Source organism: Quercus suber, unplaced genomic scaffold (assembly GCF_002906115.3).
Source record: "Quercus suber isolate HL8 unplaced genomic scaffold, Cork oak 2.0 scaffold_208, whole genome shotgun sequence".
In the NCBI taxonomy this organism is placed as follows: Eukaryota; Viridiplantae; Streptophyta; class Magnoliopsida; order Fagales; family Fagaceae; genus Quercus; species Quercus suber.
In genome coordinates, this window is record NW_027069666.1 from 544,001 (window position 1) to 562,319 (window position 18,319).

The 18,319-nt window shown below is 35.0% G+C and overlaps 1 long non-coding RNA gene across 3 annotated transcripts in view; it reads right to left on the bottom strand.

Annotated features, from left to right (window-relative positions):
* LOC136070076 (uncharacterized) overlaps positions 1-5,213 on the bottom strand; it is a 7,088-nt gene extending 1,875 nt beyond the window's left edge. The window contains exons 1-2 of one of the 3 annotated variants that reach the window (XR_010631324.1): positions 4,598-5,213; positions 2,755-2,823 (exon numbers count right to left, since the gene is read on the bottom strand). This is a non-coding gene — a long non-coding RNA (uncharacterized LOC136070076). The remainder of the gene's footprint in view (positions 1-2,754; positions 2,824-4,597) is intronic. The other 2 variants (XR_010631323.1, XR_010631322.1) reach the window with 2 other exon arrangements.
* Between the last annotated feature and the right edge of the window lie 13,106 nt (positions 5,214-18,319).

Genomic DNA, 18,319 nt, shown 5'->3' on the forward strand with positions numbered 1-18,319 from the left:
GAGAAGGGTCAAGTGGGCATGGAATCACTAGCCATTGGACCTGGGGTTGTGATTGCACAGAACCTGCATAGACAATTTGATTAATCAAGAATTTGAGAAATCAAAGATAGAACAGAACATTCAAATGCATAACCCTCATTACACCTCTAATTATTTTATGATTAGAAAATGTAATAATCCCAAATTATTATGAATGCAAATTACTAACTTTTATCAAAAAAAAAAAAAAAAAAAAAAATAGAAGAGCTTCACGTGCATGCTTAGATAATACTAGTTTGTAAGCGTTTTCCTTATATATAGAAGTGTTTTACTTGAACCCCAAGACGTTTAAATAGAGTTTGGGCTGAATTGGAACTCTGCAGAAAAATAAATCTGTACGTGGTTCGATCGATCGAGTCTAATTTTCGATCGATCGAGCCTTACAGATTTAGTCCAATAAATCTGCAATCACTCGATTCCAGTTTTACAAATAAACATACTTTGAGCAAGCCTAAACAAGACTAAACAACCTGTTTTGATCATGGTTTGCCAACAATACAAATTAGAGTTCTAAATACATAAATTCCTAAATCTTTAGAACCTAACATTTATGTTTATTGTAAGTGGGTTACTCATAACATATCTGCCAAGAGGGACGTAGTAGTCTCTAAATTTGTGAGAATGTCCTTGCAAATCAAAATGGGAAATTGCTACTAACGTACAAAATGCAATATATCCATCCACTTTCAAGCTGCAAATTCCCTCTCAAACTTTGATTTTGACAATAAATCCTAAGTTTAGCATCAGGATGAAGTTGCAAACGAAGAAAAGAAGAAGTTCAATATTGCTTGCCCAAGAAAGAAGAACAACAAAGAAGCCTAAAATTGGGAAAACAATTCCAAAGGATAGATTAAGCAGTCTACATAATTCATTGAAATAGTCCAATATTAAATCCTAATTTATGGTAAAGTGCATATTTCTTCATGGCATTCTCTATTCTTTAAAAAGACTTTTGAGAGAGGGTTTAATTTTTTGTTCTTTTGAGTCAAAGTAATGTAAATCTCATTCACAACTCTAACGTGAGTCTAATTGACAACAATAATCAACCACATTCAAGGCAATTCATCAAATGACAAAACACCCAACTCACATTTGCACCAAATCTAAGCTGCCTAACTCACTGGCTTGATGAAAGAAAGTCCAAAACCTCAGCTGAAATTTTTTTACTACAAAGAGGCAAGTACTTTCAGCTAGGGGGGAAAAAATGGAAGTCTAAAACTCTTCCCCAGCCTATATAAAAGAGAGTGAAAAAAAAAAAGAGTTCATCAAAGTATCCTTCACAGTAAAATATATATTAGTCGAAGGGCATGTTGTACAGCCCCTCATTTGTCCTACTTGTCGGAATGCTATCAATAAAATACAATATCACTGCATTTAAAATCAACTCCAACTATCTTTTATAGAATTTAAAAAATATATATCATATGTTACAATGGTGTCCATCTAGAAACAAAATATCAAGCACATAGTGAGCATCATACATCGTTGAAAACATGCAGGCACCATCCCAAGGCAAATTAACCACAAACTAAAGCCCTTTTATGTTGGGGTGATTTCTTCTTCTTTTTTTTAATAATAAGTTTTGGGTTTATAGAGATAAAACATAGTCTTAACTCACAACACATACTTTGAAAACATTATGTTTTTTCACTCTTCAATTTCCAATGACAATTGCTTTGTTGGTTTCACATGTTAATATGTCAAGCTTACCACCCCAATGAGACAAGCATATCTGAGTAAAACAACTTCAAATTGTTAACTGCATGCTAGATCCAAATGCAATGAACAGAGTTAGAACTTAGAATTAGTCGAATCAATGCCAAAAGTGAACTCTACAACAAATGTAAACTACCTATGCAAATTGAATCAAGATGTAACTAAGCAAATGAATTAATAGGTGGTTTGAAACTAAAGCATTAGTAACAATTAACTTTGAAAAACAACCCCAAATAGCAAGCCCACCCAAAAAATGAATGCACAATTCAGTATACTCGTATAAAATTAAAAACACAAAAATAAAAATCTATAAACTTACCTAACCAGCATCACCAATAATATAAATTGGCATACCAATCAAATTGTGCATAACCAAGCATTCTAGCCATAACAACTGGGACAATGCACTTCATCTTCATTTCAGGCCTCATCATACCCATCAACACCACACCAATACCATTATTGATTGTCCCATAAGTAGCTGTCATACCTAAAAGCCCAAAAATCCAGCCAAAACAGACTAAAAAGTAACACAATCCCTTCCAAAAACAAAGTAGCTATTTCTTTTTTTCTTTTTTTTCTCCCTAACTCTTGCATTTTTGTGGTTCTATTAGTCTAACTTAAACAACCTAAGACTAAAAATTGCATTAAGATTGAAAATAGTATGACACAAAACATAGAAATTAGCAGAGATCATACTACTTACAGCAAGTAAACTATTTAAAATGAGCAATTAAACCAAATTATGCTCAAGTAGAAATTGTCCATCAAAAGAATAATGTCTGCTACAAAAAAGCTTACCATAGATATAGGATGGCAAGATGCAAAGAAATAAGTTTCAAAGAACAAAATGCCCATTGTTCCTAATTTCCTGCTTCTTTGCCAAGTTTGCATTTTATTACATGTTCGAATATATATTTTTTACATGTTTGAGTATATATATATATATATATATTTTTAAAAATCAATACAAATAAAGGGGAAAATCCCTAAACTTACCATTAAATTATGATATTCATTGTATCGCAATTACATGTCTCAGTCACTGTGATTTATGAGCTCTTTGACCTTTACTTCACAACCCCAGGAAAAAGAATTAAAAAAAGAAGCCTTCAAAGAACTTGTAAACAATGAAATAAAAAGAACATAGGAAACCAAATTATAAAGAGGAGCAACATGTGAAAAATAACACCTAGTATGAATGTCATATTAAATACATAGATAACTATCACAATCAAATTTATAAATGATTGGATTATAGTATTTTTATGAACTGCATCAATAACTAATAAGCAGAATTTTTGAAAAAAAAATTTTGGTTCAATGAACGAAGCAAGTTAATTTATTGATAATAAGGAGATATCTGATAGAATTTTAATAACAATAATTAATAGTTCTTATGTGATTATTTAATATTAAAAAAATCTATATTGACATACCACTTACAATTTCATTACAACCTAAACTAACTTGGATTTGGTTAATAACCCAAAACGAAATGAATTCTAACCCAAATACATTAATCAAAACCAATCCTATATTACATTACATTACATTACTCCAGTATTTCAGAAACCAAACACAGCCATTCCAACATGAATGATATGTAAGTAAGTATTAACATAAAGAATCCAAGATAGCTGGGGGGAAAAAATCACAATCAAATTTTTTTTTAGGGTAAAAAACAATGCTTTCGATAAAAAATTGCAGTAATAAAATGAAAAAACTACTTGATGAGGGAACATTGTTGCCACCACCATCATCATTATTGTCATACCCAACTACAAACATGTCTTCTTTACATTGAAACTCCATTCAAAATTAACACCCATTTATAACAAAAACTACGTCGTACTTGAATAATTAAAAATTTTCCTTCACCACCTTAGCAAGCTTTATAAACATGCAAAAACATCTAGAAATCCTACTAAAAAAGAGCTAATCTTCACCACCTGTTTTACAATGCATGTCAAACATCGCTTGAACCCTCTAACATTCAGCCTATCTTTGTCTTTTCTGTACTTTCTTTCTTCAAAAATATATTGGACAATTCTGACCGTGAACAAATAAGTAAATCACAGCCACAATAACTGAGCCAAACTCCACATCATTTTTTCTCATATGCTCAATTTTTTTTTCAAAATTAGCACTCTTGTTCTTACTAAATTCTAAGATCTCTTAGGTAACCCAATCAACCATTGTTTTATTTTAATACTCTTCACATTTAAGAAATCACTCAAACTTGTTTTCATAACTCATGTTTGTGTCATAACTCATAGCTTTCTTAGCCTTGCAACCCATGAAAAAATAAATAAATAAAATAAAAACTTTATTGGTAGTAGCAATTTTTTTGGATATGGGTTCTCATTTAAACTCTAATTTTCTTTTCTAAGAAATGCTTCCTTATCTATATATATCTAATTGTGTTTTCTGGATAAGCAATAAGTAATTCAAAATTCATAGTTATCATGCTTTTCATAGGAATAACCCACCAAATTGTTCAAAAAGTTTTTCATAGGCACAAACCATAATAGAAAATTACGAAAGCAGTAAATGATAATAAACCAAAATACAAAACTCAAACAATATGATCCATAGAAACAAAGGACTATAATAATTCTTTACATTGGAATGGTAAAGGTTGAGCATAAGAAAATAAATTCATAGCTATAAATAATTATAGATATAAACACATTCAAAACTTTGTTTTTAAATAATTTAGTGACTGGAAATTACAAAAGGCCATAGATATAACAAAAATGGGACGATGATCATTTGACAATCCCAACATTTATTTACAAATCAAATAGAAGAAGCAAATTAAAAGGAAGCAAAAACTTACAAAAGGATTTTAAGTTTGGCAGCTTTTCAGTAGCAATTGCATGATGGTAATCTTGCCTACCCTATCCACTTTTGGGTGTTTAAAATTTTTTTCTACACCTACACATCAATAATACTATCAATGTTAACTTTGGAGTAAATAGCAAATCACTAATTCTGTTGGTCCATGATTGTAAGAATTTACAAATAAAATAAAAACTGAACATCTAGCTTACTATTGTCATAAGGTAAAGCAGTATTTATAACATTTGAATTAATATCAATATCAATCGTGTTGGTCCATGATTGTAAGAATTTACAAATAAAATAAAAACTGAACGTCTAACTTACTATTGTCATATGGTAATCCATGATTGTAAGAATTTACAAATAAAATAAAAACTGAACGTCTAACTTACTATTGTCATATGGTAAAGCAGTATTTATAACATTTGAATTAATATCAATATCAATATCAATAGATCGTTTTTATTACTAATGTCATAAATGATGACATGGTTTGTCTTTATAAAGGATGGAAGAACATAATTCTTTAGTATGCAGCTCCTAATCTACAATTGAAAATATTAACTGCAAAATAAGATCATTCTTATCTGATTAAAATCATTATAGAAGGAAAAAAAAAAAAAAAGAATAGTTGTTTATAACATTTAGCTTTCTACATCAAATAGGGAAATAAACACCAAACAACAAATTTATTTTAGAAAACAATAAAGCTTCTTTGAGGAATTCTATAAAACATACTCTAAATTTTCTAGATTTAGCCTATCAACTACTCAAAACACATAGATTTTAGAAATATATATATTGGGCAATGTTGGTGTAGTAATCTAATGCTCTCTCTCTCTCTCTCTCTCTCTCTCTCTCTCTCTCTCTCTCTCTCTCTCATGCTAATCTGGCATCAAGCTACTATCCCAACTCTTACAGCCTGCATTTAGTAGGTAAAATTTTCTAAGTTGTTTTCCATAGTATTTTCAAATTCCATCACTTCTTCTAGACTGATCTCTGTGCTTGACATCACCCCCTATTGCAAAAAATATGCTATCCTCACTATAAACCTCCCTTGAGCGTTTATTATCCACATAATCTTATCTAGTGTATTCCTTATTGAGTGAGGAATTTTAACAATGGGTTGGGTAAGTACACTTTGGTGTGTGGAGCTATGCGGTTTTGGCATGTAACTAAAATGTAGTTACCGTTACCATTAGAACAATATTTTTAACGTAAAGACCATCAATTACATACAGTTCGGTTGATGTTTGGGTAGAAAATGCATGAGAAGTTCTTGGAGGACTGTTAGCTATGAAAAAAAAAAAAAAAAAAACTATGTACATGTTATGTAATATTACCAATTGCATCACATTTGGTTCAAAATTCATTTTATCCACCATGCTATATCTTCTAGACTTCATCCTTCTAAACTTTTGTTCATATTCATTGTTGATAAATGAATAAATCATTTTATATTTATCATGATATTGGGGGTGGGGAACATCAAATCCAAACATTACATATTAAGTCTAAGAGGGATTTCATCAAATACATGTTTGAATGCAATAAAACAAATTTATTAGAACAATGCAAATTTTTGTCTGCAATCAAAGAAACCCAAAAATCAAATCGGCCCAATTTAGTAACATCATAGATACAACAAAAAACAACTAAACACATATTGCATGATTTAAAATGTATATGAGCTTACCAAAAAAATTCTATTATGGCCCAATTCATTGTCGAATAACCCCATCATTGAATTTTTAAGTCGTAACGGAGGATGATAACTTTTTTGTTGAGATACAGCACCAAATTGATCCATGAAGATTTGAAGAGTAAAGACATACATCCGAAACAAATTGAACCTAAATATCCCCCACCCCCCCCCCCCCAAAAAAAAAAAAAAAAAAATCTAAGATAAATAACTGATATTAAAAACCATTATAAACCAAATTCCTTACTCAAAATTGAATCTAAGTCAAAACTTGAATTCAATCCAATCTAATGAAAATACCTCATGAAAGCAAAGGAACAAAACCTAGAAACTGAAAATTCCTAATAAGTGGTCCAATATCGAGAGTTCCTGGGAAAGGCTTTTTTCGTGCTTATGCTGAAGGCCGCTTCATCTTCCTTCCTCCTTATTTCGGAAAAAAAGTAGAATGAAAAACATCTCTAAATTCTAATCTTAGATTTAGCAGAAACTAAGAGAAAGGAATTTGAGACACGTCGTCTGCAAAATCATGTTTTGAGAGTTTTTGATTTCTTATGCCAATCAATGTAGTCTTTATAGTTCTACCTCATTCTCTGTTTCTTCTCTATGTCATAGCCTCTTTTTTTGTTTCTTTCTCCGTGTCGTGACCTCTTTCTCTGTTTCTTTCTACGATCTAGGCCTCTTGCCTCTCTCTATTTCTACCTTCATACATATTGTATCTTAACCGGTTATTTTTGTTATTTATAATGAGAGGTTTTTAAACAATGTTGTAGCATTGCCAAACAACATAATTTATCACTTTTTAACTTATATGTGGCAAAATTTTAAATAGGCATTTTTCCTACATGGCAGAACCTCCTTAATTGCAGGAAAAGACTTCTGCTATTATATATAGTATATGATATGATATGATATGACATGATATATATATATATATATATATATTTAAAAAAAAAAACTAAAATTTGATTTCTCTTTGTTAAAATTAGTCTATGAGATTTAGATTTTGGCAATTTAATCCATTTGTTAAGAAGAGTTATTATAGACTTTTTGTTAATTTTGGTTAAATTAGCTAGTACCATTAAGTCATTAATGGCATCTTATTAAACTAATTTTCACTTAAAAAATCACAAAAAGCACTTTTTCCTTAATCAAGAAACCTGGCTTTCTTCGCTTGAATTGTAACCCCGCCTGTCCAATATCACCCATAAATTTTAGGCTTAGTTCCCCAAAACCAGCAGCAATTTCCTTGTGACCCTCCTTATCAATGGATAGAGTTTGGCTTCAAATTTAATTGCAGCATAAAGTTATTACCAATAACAAAAATACATGTCATCTTCCTATTATTAATTGTAACTTTAGGCTAAAACCAAGTTTGTAATCAAACTATACCCTTTATCAAGATCAAGTTGGTCGGCTTCAACTTATGAAAGATTCGAAATTGGTGGCAGTAAAACCGAATCAAAATGCTTAAAACATGAACATCTTTTTCCAGTAAAAATGTTGGCTCTTCCCTTTCAAACGATTGTTGGTTTATGAAGGGGATAAAAATCAAATATGATGGATACATGAGCCTGACGACAGTAAATAATATAATGCGACAGATCAAGGTTCTGGACGGAAAGAATGCATGACAGGTGGTCCTAGACGGACGAAATCCTTGGTGTATGGACACAAGGCCAACTAATGTCAAGGCCACGTGGCACCTACATGGCTTAAGTGAACTCTAAGGAATCTTAAATAGAAATATCTTGCGCTCTACGTTTGTCTTGGTCAAGGAACCCCTATATGGGAAGAATCCCACAAAATACGTACATTTATTAAAATTTTCTCTATAAGGAAAGATCTTTTTGCCTAAGGAACAAGAGTCAGTTCTACATTACTATAAAAACCCCAAAAGCAGTCCCAAATGAAGGTACACATAACAAACCCTAACTCTAGCACTCTAGGGTTGTGAGAAGTTTTCTAACTTAACCTTCGGAGGGTCTTTGGCCAGTAGCACACCGGTACTCTCCTAGGGTCTTCTTGTTCTATGTTATGCAGGTATTCTCTTGAGCATGTGAAGACTGTGTGACTTACTGATGATTTCTGGCATCATCAGTTAGCGCCATCTGTGGGAGAGAACAAGTACAACTTGCAAGCCATACCATCACTTCACAAACAAAGAGTTGCATGGTTCTTACTCGCTCAATGGCGACCACCAACAATGTTCAAGGAGACGAACCATGCACCGCCACACTCAAGAGATAGGTTCAGATTCTTGCCGTTGCCATAGAACACCTCACCCAACAAAACATGATCTAGAAGAGCAACTACGCTAGAAGAATGTAGGGCTTAATACTTAAGAGGAGGATCAGGAAGGCACCAGCATTGAGAGAAAGGACCACGAGGGGGCGGAAGGTAGCAATGCCCCAAGTAGACCAGAGCGACAGGACACGAGCCATCCATCCACCGCAGATACGGTTCTGTTAGGTTCTAAAGATTTAGAAATTAATGTATTTAGAACTTTAATTTGTATTGTTGGCAAATCATGATCAAAACAGGTTGTTTAGTCTTGTTTAGGCTTGCTCAAAGTTGGGTCTTTCATGTAAAGTTGAAATCGAGAGGCTGCAGATGCATTGGTGCATTTCAGCCTGGCTCGATCGATCGAATGAAAGACTCGATCGATCGAATCTCGGGCAGAATGCTTTTCTGCAGAATTTTTCAGCTCAGCCCTAACTCATTAAACGTTTTGGGTTTTCTGTTTTTACCCTAGGTATATAAAGAAAAACCTTAGCCACGTTTTGAGAGTTGCTCCAATTGTATTTTTGCTCATACTTTTCTGTTTTATGTAAATCTTTTGTGAAATCTACAGGAGCTTTCCTTTACACAAAACTTAGGGTTTTCAAGGTAGAGATAGTATCAATATCTTGATGATCAACTAAGTTGCTGCCATTGAAGCTTAAAGAATAACAAGCGTGGGTGCTTGTAGTTGATTAGAGAATCCAAGAAAGAAGGAGTCTGTGGATTCGGAGTTTGCACGTGGTCGTATCAGTAAGTTCTACTGGTGGGTAGCATTAGGAAGTCAAGCGGGGAGCTTGTAAGTCCTTTTGTATGAACTTCGATTCTTTTGCATAATGGATTCAGGTTTACCTTGTGGACAGCTAGGTCAAATCCTCCCCAGGTTTTTACCGTGTAGTTTCTTGAGTGATCATATCATTGTGTTATTTATATTTTTGTTGCTTTATATTCTTGATATGATTGTGTGTTTGTGATAACCTAGAATTGCATAAATTGACTAAGTTAATCACTTGGCTAATAAACTAGGTTAATACAATTGTTGTTTTAAGGGGTCTAAATTTCTATCAAATGGTATCAGAGCGGGTAGCTCTTCTGTTTTAGATCTTTTGATCTAAGAGCTGATCCTTGACCCCTGTTATCATGGATAATTTGAAGTGTCTTTCTACTCATGTTTGTGATGTTTTGAATAAAAAGGACACTATTGTTTCTGTTGATTTTTTTGATGCTTTTGAAACTCTTCGTTAGGAATTATCTAAATCTTTGAAAATTTCTAAGAAATTCAAAGAATAGTTAAAATTAGCTAATCTTGAAAAAGAGGAATTGATTGTGAGATTGGATGAGTCTAATAAAAAGAATGAATTTTTGAAAAATCAAATTTCCTCTCAAGATGAGAAGATGAAAAGCTTGGAACAAAAGTTAGTTGAATTTAAAGTTAAAATTGAAAATTTGACTTGTACCAAGCTTGCTGTTGATAACAGAAATGTTTCTGTTTCTCTGAAGCCTAAAGCTAAAAAAGTTTATATTCCTCCTTTCAAGAGGACTAATAAAGAAAAAGGCTTATTTTGCTAGGTTAGGCAAAGGTAAAAGTTCTGATGTAGACACTGAAGTTTCTACACATAAGTCTAAACCTATTGTTAGAGAGCACAATAAATCTATTTTTGTGTCTACCTGTCACCTTTGTTATGTTGTTGGTCATATTAGACCAAATTGTTCTTTGTTGAGACAAAAACAAAATTTTGAGACTAGATTTACTGTTAGGAATACTGATGTTCCTAAATTTGTTCATGTTTGTCACTTTTGTGGTGTTCGAGGTCACATTCGTCCTAATTGTCATAAATTGAAATTTAAATATTCTGTATTTCAATCTAGGATATGTGATGATATTTCTCCTGCCATAAGTCCATATAAATTATTTCATATTCTTTTGAAAAATTTGACCTTGTTGGCTTGTGAAAGGAATTTGCAGGATTTTAGTCTTTCTCAGAAGATTGGTGTAGTCCCTCAAATACACTCTGCTTCTCATGGATTTTTACCTACAAAGCCGAAGAATCGTGCTATATGGGTGAGAAAAGATTCTCCAAGGTGAGTGTTGCTAATTTGTCCTTGATTTAATTCTTTCAATTAATTGTGGACATATTTTGTTTTAGTTTTTGGTTGTTTTATTTTCTTTGATTGTTTTGTTTTAAAGAAAAATTCAAAAACATTGAAAATTTTCAAAAAGAGAAAAATATTTTATTTTGTGTCTTGTTTTATTTGTTTTGAGGATTACATGAATTATTATAAATCTCTCTTGATTTAGAACATGCTTGACATTGTGGAGAAACTTGAATAGCATGTGTTATATAAGTGCTAAGCTATTTTTGATTTTTTTTGTGAGTATATACTAGTTTGTACATGTACTCATGGGTTAATTAAGAAATTAATTTTTCTTGTTTGTATACCCTCTATAACTTAGTTACGCACTATCATGTATAGTTTTGCATTGTTCATTTAGATGTGTGCCTTTTGTTTTTGGTCATAAAATTTGTTTTTAAACCAAAAAGATTTTTGTTTTTTGTATTACATATCATGGATTTGAAATCAAGGTTGGCCACCTTATCTTTACACAGAACATGTCTTGTGTACCTTATTTAGCTTTGATGAGCTTATTTATTGCACTTTACTATTTGAAACTTTGTAGTGCATGTTGTGTAGGAAAGATGTGTATGGGTTTTATCACTTTGTCTTAATCTTGAAGTCACATGTTATTTGACTGTCGGACTTGATCCTTTTAAGAAAGGCATAAATAACCATCTCGCCACTGTTCACTAGCCAATCATGAACACCTTAGTACATATCATAAGATTTCGTGCTCAAGAAAGTGTAACACATGCACAAAAAGAACATAAGGTGTAGCCTCGGCTTAATTGCTTAATGCTTAAAATTGGTGTGTACTATTAGGCTTGATGTCAATTCACTTAATTAAAACTGGTGTATACTATTAGGCTTGATGCCAATTCACATAATCAAGAGGCTAAATTCAAGAAACTTACATGACTGCAAGCTTATGTTCTAGGAGATGTGGGAGTTATATGATGTAACTCTTTACGTAGTAGTCTCTTTTAAATTCTGTGTGATAAATTTTTTAGACTTTGTGATTAATTTCTATTCACATATCACCTCACATGTATCTCAAGCTTTTGCTAGTTGCACACACTACACAAGTTACTCTTTGCTAAACACTGTACATGTTATTGTGTGTGTTTTTGGTCTGACCAACCAAGTTTGAAAATACCTTAAGTATTATTCAAAACATTTTTTTTTGCTTGAGAATTTAAAGGAAGAATTGGCTAAAACTTTCTTTGGAGAAACTGGGATTAAAATTTGGTTTTTGAAAAAGCATTCCATTCATCTCATACTCATGCATTTTGTTTCATTAATTTTAATGCTTTAAGGAGTTATTTTTCAAAAATTGGTTTGAGTTTTCCAAAACTATAATTTTTCTCAAAATACTGTGAGCCGCTCCTTGTTTCAACCATTCTGTTTTTCGATCGATCGAAAATACTTAAAATCTCTTTAAAAATTTCAGAGTGATTCAATCGATCGAATGTGATTTTCGATCAATCGAATGTCGCGAATCAGGTTTTTTAAAACACTGTTCTTGACTGATTCAAACACTTTTTCAAAAAGGTTTTTCAAACTTTTCTTCTCTCTCTGACTAGGCAAAGCTCCACAGTCCATTTTTTGTCGTTTTCCTCTGGATTTTTTGCAAAGAATCTCTTTCCTCAAGCCGGTAAGTCCCTTTTTGCCCTTCCTTTTTGAGTTTATTTACATATTTCATGCATTTTTCATGCATTTATCCTAAAATTTTTGAACCTTTTTCTTTTTGGGATTTTTGTTGATTCAAGCCCTATTTTGTGCAATTGATCAATGGGTTTTTGTAGGGACATGCTATAAACATGATCTTGATAGTTTAATTTAATCAATTTTGGGTTTTGTGAAAAATTGCAATTTCTAGGTTTTGTTTTAGTTTCAAATTGGGGATTTTGTTCAATTAGGTTGAAATTGATGAAATTGGCTTGTTGTGTTGATGTAATTAAGCATTATAATTTGTGTGTTGTGTTCTGTAATGCTCAATTCACCAATTTGCTTCAAAATTTTTCAAGTGGTTTTCAAATTTTTTGGAGTTTTTGTTAGAAACTCTATGCTCAAGCCAATTTTGTGCAATTGAACTTAAAATTGAACTTTGTTTACTGCATTAGTACATGCATCATGACATTGTAACTGTTCATGCATCATATAGATTTTTGCTCTATATTTTTTTTTGTGCTAACTTGCAGTCTGCCCTTGGTTTTTATTTTTCTCTTTTGGTTTTCTCTTGTGTCTCTGTCCTTTTCTTAGCATCATGCCTAGGAAGACTAGGGCTCATAGGTCTGTCCCCTCACCTACTCCTTCGCCTCCATCTTTTGACCGAAAGAAATTTCCTAGTGAGAAAAATCAGGAAATCTTTGAGAAGCTGAATCTTAGGAGAAAAATATGGTCTGAGCAGTCTGTCATTTTAGATGAGTTAGATCTTGCCATTAGGGCAAACTTAGAGCGTAGGGGCTGGTTACCCTTAATGGATATTTCTGATCCTCCTCCACCTACTACCTTGATTCGAGAGTTCTTCTCGAACATCTTGATCTGTGTCTATGATTCCAACACTTTAGTAAATAGTTGGATACGAGGCATAGAGTACACCATTACTCCTAAGGTAGTGGCTGATGCTCTAGGGGTACCATTGGTCCAGCATCCTGTCTACCCTTATGATGAGTCTCCTGTTTTGAGTGATGTCATGTCTTACATCACTGGGTCTTCTATCCAGTGGGGTTCTGATCCTAGGATCACCACTACTGAGCTTTCTGAGCTGCACTATCTTTTCTTTAGGATAGTGTGTCATTGTTTTTGGCCCATTTCTCATCTTCACATCATTCCTCTCGAGAGGTATGTATTTTTGTACGCTCTAGTTACTGATGCTCCTATCAGTTTTCCCCATTTGTTCCTTCGTTCTTTGAACGAAGTGTATAGGAGTTCATCTTCTTCTCATGCCCTTGTTCATCCTATTTTTATTCATAGGATTCTTCTTTATTTAGGTCTAGATGATTTCCCTTCCTCGGAGCCTGTGCATGTCATTGGTCCTATAGGTGCATCTTTTCTTAGATAAAGGGCTGCTCACCTTTGAGCTGGCTCTAAACACCCTAGGTCTGAGCCTTCTGGGTCCGCACCTCCTCCCTCTTCTTCTACAGGTCCTACTGGTGAGGATGTTCCTGATCCTGATACTGCTGCTGCTACTGCTGTTCCTCCACCTCCATTGGCTCCATCGGATGACTTTGATATCCGTTGTACTTTGGAGACTGTCATGACCATTCAAGCGGCTCATGGTCAGCTTTTGGCGGACTGATTTGACGAGATCCGTGCGTTGCGAGCTAATCTGGCGCGTCTTCGTTCACCCTCACCACCTCCTTTTGATGATGGATTGTGATTGTCCTTTGGCATTCCGTCACAAAAAGCGGGAGTAAAGTTTGTAGAGGAGTTTTGTAGCTAGGGAGATTTTTTTTTTTTGAGGAGCTAGTGGAGTAGTTAGATTGTATCTAGGCACTTCACATTGTATATCATTTTTTTTTGGGATATGTATGTTAGGGGGAGTAACATTGATTGATATACATGATTTCTATTTGATTCTTGTTTCTTTGGATTCACTATTTATTGATTTATATTTTTGAGTTATTCATTGATATATGTCTCTATTATGTGTTGTGTGAATCATACAAGAATGTTATACCTGTTTATATACTATTTTCTGTCACACATGCATTTATGCGTTTGTTGAATATTTCAGGAATATACAGGTTGATTCAATTGAGCTGCTGTCTACACTTGCAACTAATGGATAGTAGTTAGGATTGAATTTTAGTCTTTATGAGCATTATTTTTGTAAAGGGCTTTTACTTGTAAACTTTGAGCTTATTGTTTGTGTTTTGTCACGGATTGCCAAAGGGGAAGTTTGTTAGGTTCTAAAGATTTAGAAATTTATGTATTTAGAACTCTAATTTGTATTATTAGCAAACCATGATCAAAACAGGTTATTTAGTCTTGTTTAGGCTTGCTCAAAGTTGGGTCTTTCATGTAAAGTTGGAATCGAGAGACTGCAGATGCATTGGTGCATTTCGGCTTGGCTCGATCGATCGAATGAAAGACTCAATCGATCGAATCTCGAGCAGAATGCTTTTCTGCAAAATTTTCCAGCTCAGCCCTAACTCATTAAACGTTTTGGGTTTTCTATTTTTACCCTAGGTATATAAAGAAAAACCCTAGCCACGTTTTGAGAGTTGCTCTAGTTGTATTGTTGCTCATACTTTTCTGTTTTGTGTAAATCTCTTGTGAGATCTAGAGGAGCTTTCCTTTACACAAAGCTTAGGGTTTTCAAGGTAGAGATAGTATCAATATCTTGATGATCAACTTAGTTGCTGCCATTAAAGCTTAAAGAATAACAAGCGTGGGTGCTTGTAGTTGATTGGAGAATCCAAGAAAGAAGGAGTCCGTGGATTCGGAGCTTGCACGTGGTCGTGTCAGTAAGTTCTACTGGTGGGTAGCATTAGGAAGTCAAGCGAGGAGCTTGTAAGTCCTTTTGTATGAACTTCGATTCTTTCGCATAGTGGATTCAGGTTTACCTTGAGGATAGTTAGGTCAAATCCTCCCCAGGTTTTTACCATGTGGTTTCCTAGGTGATCATATCATTGTGTTATTTATATTTTCTTTGCTTTATATTCTTGATATGATTGTGTGTTTGTGATAACCTAGAATTGCATGAATTGACTAAGTTAATCACTTGGCTAATAAACTAGGTTAATACAATTGTTGTTTTAGGGAGTCTAAATTTGTATTAGGTTCCACATCATATGGTCGCAAAGATTCAAATAATGAAGGAGCGTATGGATTTCATGTTGAACGCCCTCAGAGGATGGGTATCTAGCAACCTCTATGATTTGGTCCATCAAACTAATTCACCATTCACTACATCCATCACTTCATTCCCCCTTCCACCAAAGTTCCTTATGCCTCAGGTGGAGAGCTACGACGGATCTAAGGATCCACTGGATCACCTGGAGTCTTTCAAGACATTGATGCACCTGCAAGGAGTGGCGGACGAGATCATATGCAAGGCCTTCCTTACTACGCTGAAGGGCCTTGCAAGGGTTTGGTTTAGCAAGTTGATGCCCTATTCCATTGGTACCTTTAAGGAGTTGAGTGCCTATTTTGCCTCACACTTTATTGGGAGGCATAGGTATAAGAAGTCCACTGCATGCCTGATAAGCATCAAGCAACGGGAGGATAAGACGTTGAGGTCATACATAGCCCGCTTTAACAAGGAAGCACTCACAATTGATGAAGTTGACGACAAGATACTTATAGCTGCATTTACGAATGAACTACGAAAGGGTAAATTTCTATTTTCTTTATACAAAAATGACCTAAAGACTATGTCGGATGTGCTCTACAGGGCTACCAAGTACATGAACGCAGAAAATGCACTGATGGCTCAAGAAGAGAAACCCAAGAAAAGAGAAAGACAGGAGGAACAGCTACAAGACAGTGGGCGAAAGATAGCAAGGATAGGAGACAAAAAGGAAGATAGGCACTCCAAACCTTCCATCAGAAGGTTCACAAGCTTCACCCGCTGAACACCTTGATTAATCAAGTCCTAATGCAGATCAAGGACGAAGGAGCCCCGACATTCCCAGGTAAGCTGAAGGGTGACCCTAGTTAGAGGTCTAGAGACAAGTACTATCATTTCCACCATGACCACGGTTATGACACGTCTAATTGCTATGACTTAAAACAGCAGATAGAAGCTCTTATTAGGCAAAGGAAGTTACAAATGTTCATCGGTAAGGAAAGGACAGATCAGCCCCAGGAACCACCTACTTAGAGAGAAAATGAGTACCCCAGACCTCCACTAAGAGACATAAGGATGAATGTAGGGGGAACCATGGCATCCAGCTCGTCTAAGAACGCACGCAAAACCTACCTACGGATGGTTCAAAAAGTCCAGTTGACGGGATTAGCCCCGAAGATGGCAAGGATCGACAACCCTGTCATTAGATTTACAGAGGAAGATGTCAAGCGTCTCTACCACCCACATGATGATGCGCTTGTGGTTAGCATTCGGATAAGGGCTACAACACCCATCGAGTCCTTATAGATAATGGGAGCTCTGCCGACATCCTCTACTACCCAGCGTTCCAATAGATGAGGATTGATAGAGAACAACTGGTTCCTGTCAACACACCACTTGTCGGGTTTGAAGGAACAAGGGTACATCCCCTAGAAGCAGTCACTTTGTCCATAATAGTCAGAGATTACCCACAGCAGATCACCAAGGATGTCACATTCTTGGTTGTAGACTGTTCATCTACTTACAATGCCAAATTGGGTCGTCCTACTTTGAATTTGTGGAAGGTCATAACTTCAACTTACCATTTGATGATCAAGTTCCCAACGGAGTACGAAGTAGGGGAGGTGCGAAGAGATCAAGTAGCGGCATGTGAATTCTATATTGCAATGCTCAAAATGGGCGATCATTTATGGACAATGTGTATAGAAGAATAGCGGGAAGTGATAGAACTAGTGGAAGGATTGGAAGAAGTTCTCCTTGTGGACTCAAAGCTTGAACAGATTACCAGAATCGACACTCTAGCTAGCCCACCTGTCAGGCATGCACTGATGACATTTCTAAGGGAAAACCAGGACGTGTTCGCCTAGAGCTATGAGGACATGCCTGGAATTGATCCATCCATCATTGTCCATAGGCTAAACGTATCACCCTCTTCTCCTCCCATACGCTAGAAAAAATGTGCGTTCACATAGGAGCACTACAAGGCCATAGCGGAAGAGGTTCACAAATTATAGGAAGCAAACTTCATATGCGAAGTGTACTACCTCGACTGGCTAGCCAATGTGGTGATGGTTAAGAAAGCCAATGGAAAATGGAGAATGTGTGTGGACTTCACAAACCTGAACAGGGCCTACCCCAAGGATAGTTATCCTCTCCCAAGGATTGACATCGTGGTAGACTCAATAGCAAGACACCAGCTGCTAAGTTTTATAGACGTACTCTCTGGATACAACCAAATCAAGCTGGACGAGCCCGACCAAGAGAAGACTTCATTCGTCAATAGCAAGGGCTTCTTCTGTTACAAAGTGATGCCATTCGGGCTCAAGAATGTAGACGCTACATATCAAAGGCTAATGAACAAAATGTTGCACACCAGATTAGGAGGAATGTGGAAGTTTACATGGACGACATGTTGGTTAAAAGTATATGGGAGGACGACCACTTAGACAACCTCTAAGAGACCTTTGACACCCTTTGATCTTATAACATGGAACTAAACCCAAGCAAGTGTGTGTTTGGGGTATGGCAGGAAAGTTCCTAGGATTCATGGTATCCCAAAGTGGTATTGAGGTCAACTTGAATAAGATTCAGGCCATAATGGAGTTAGCCCCGCCAAAGACTATAAAGGAGGTACAGAGTCTAAACGGTAAGGTAGCTACCCTAAATAGGTTTGTCTCAAGAGCAACAGATAAGAGCCTACCCTTCTTTCGTACATTGAAGAAATCATTTGAATGGACAATTGAGTGTCAGCAAGCTTTCAAAATCCTAAACACATATTTCTCTTCCCCGCCGTTACTAAGCCCGTCAAAGCTAAGGGAAGTATT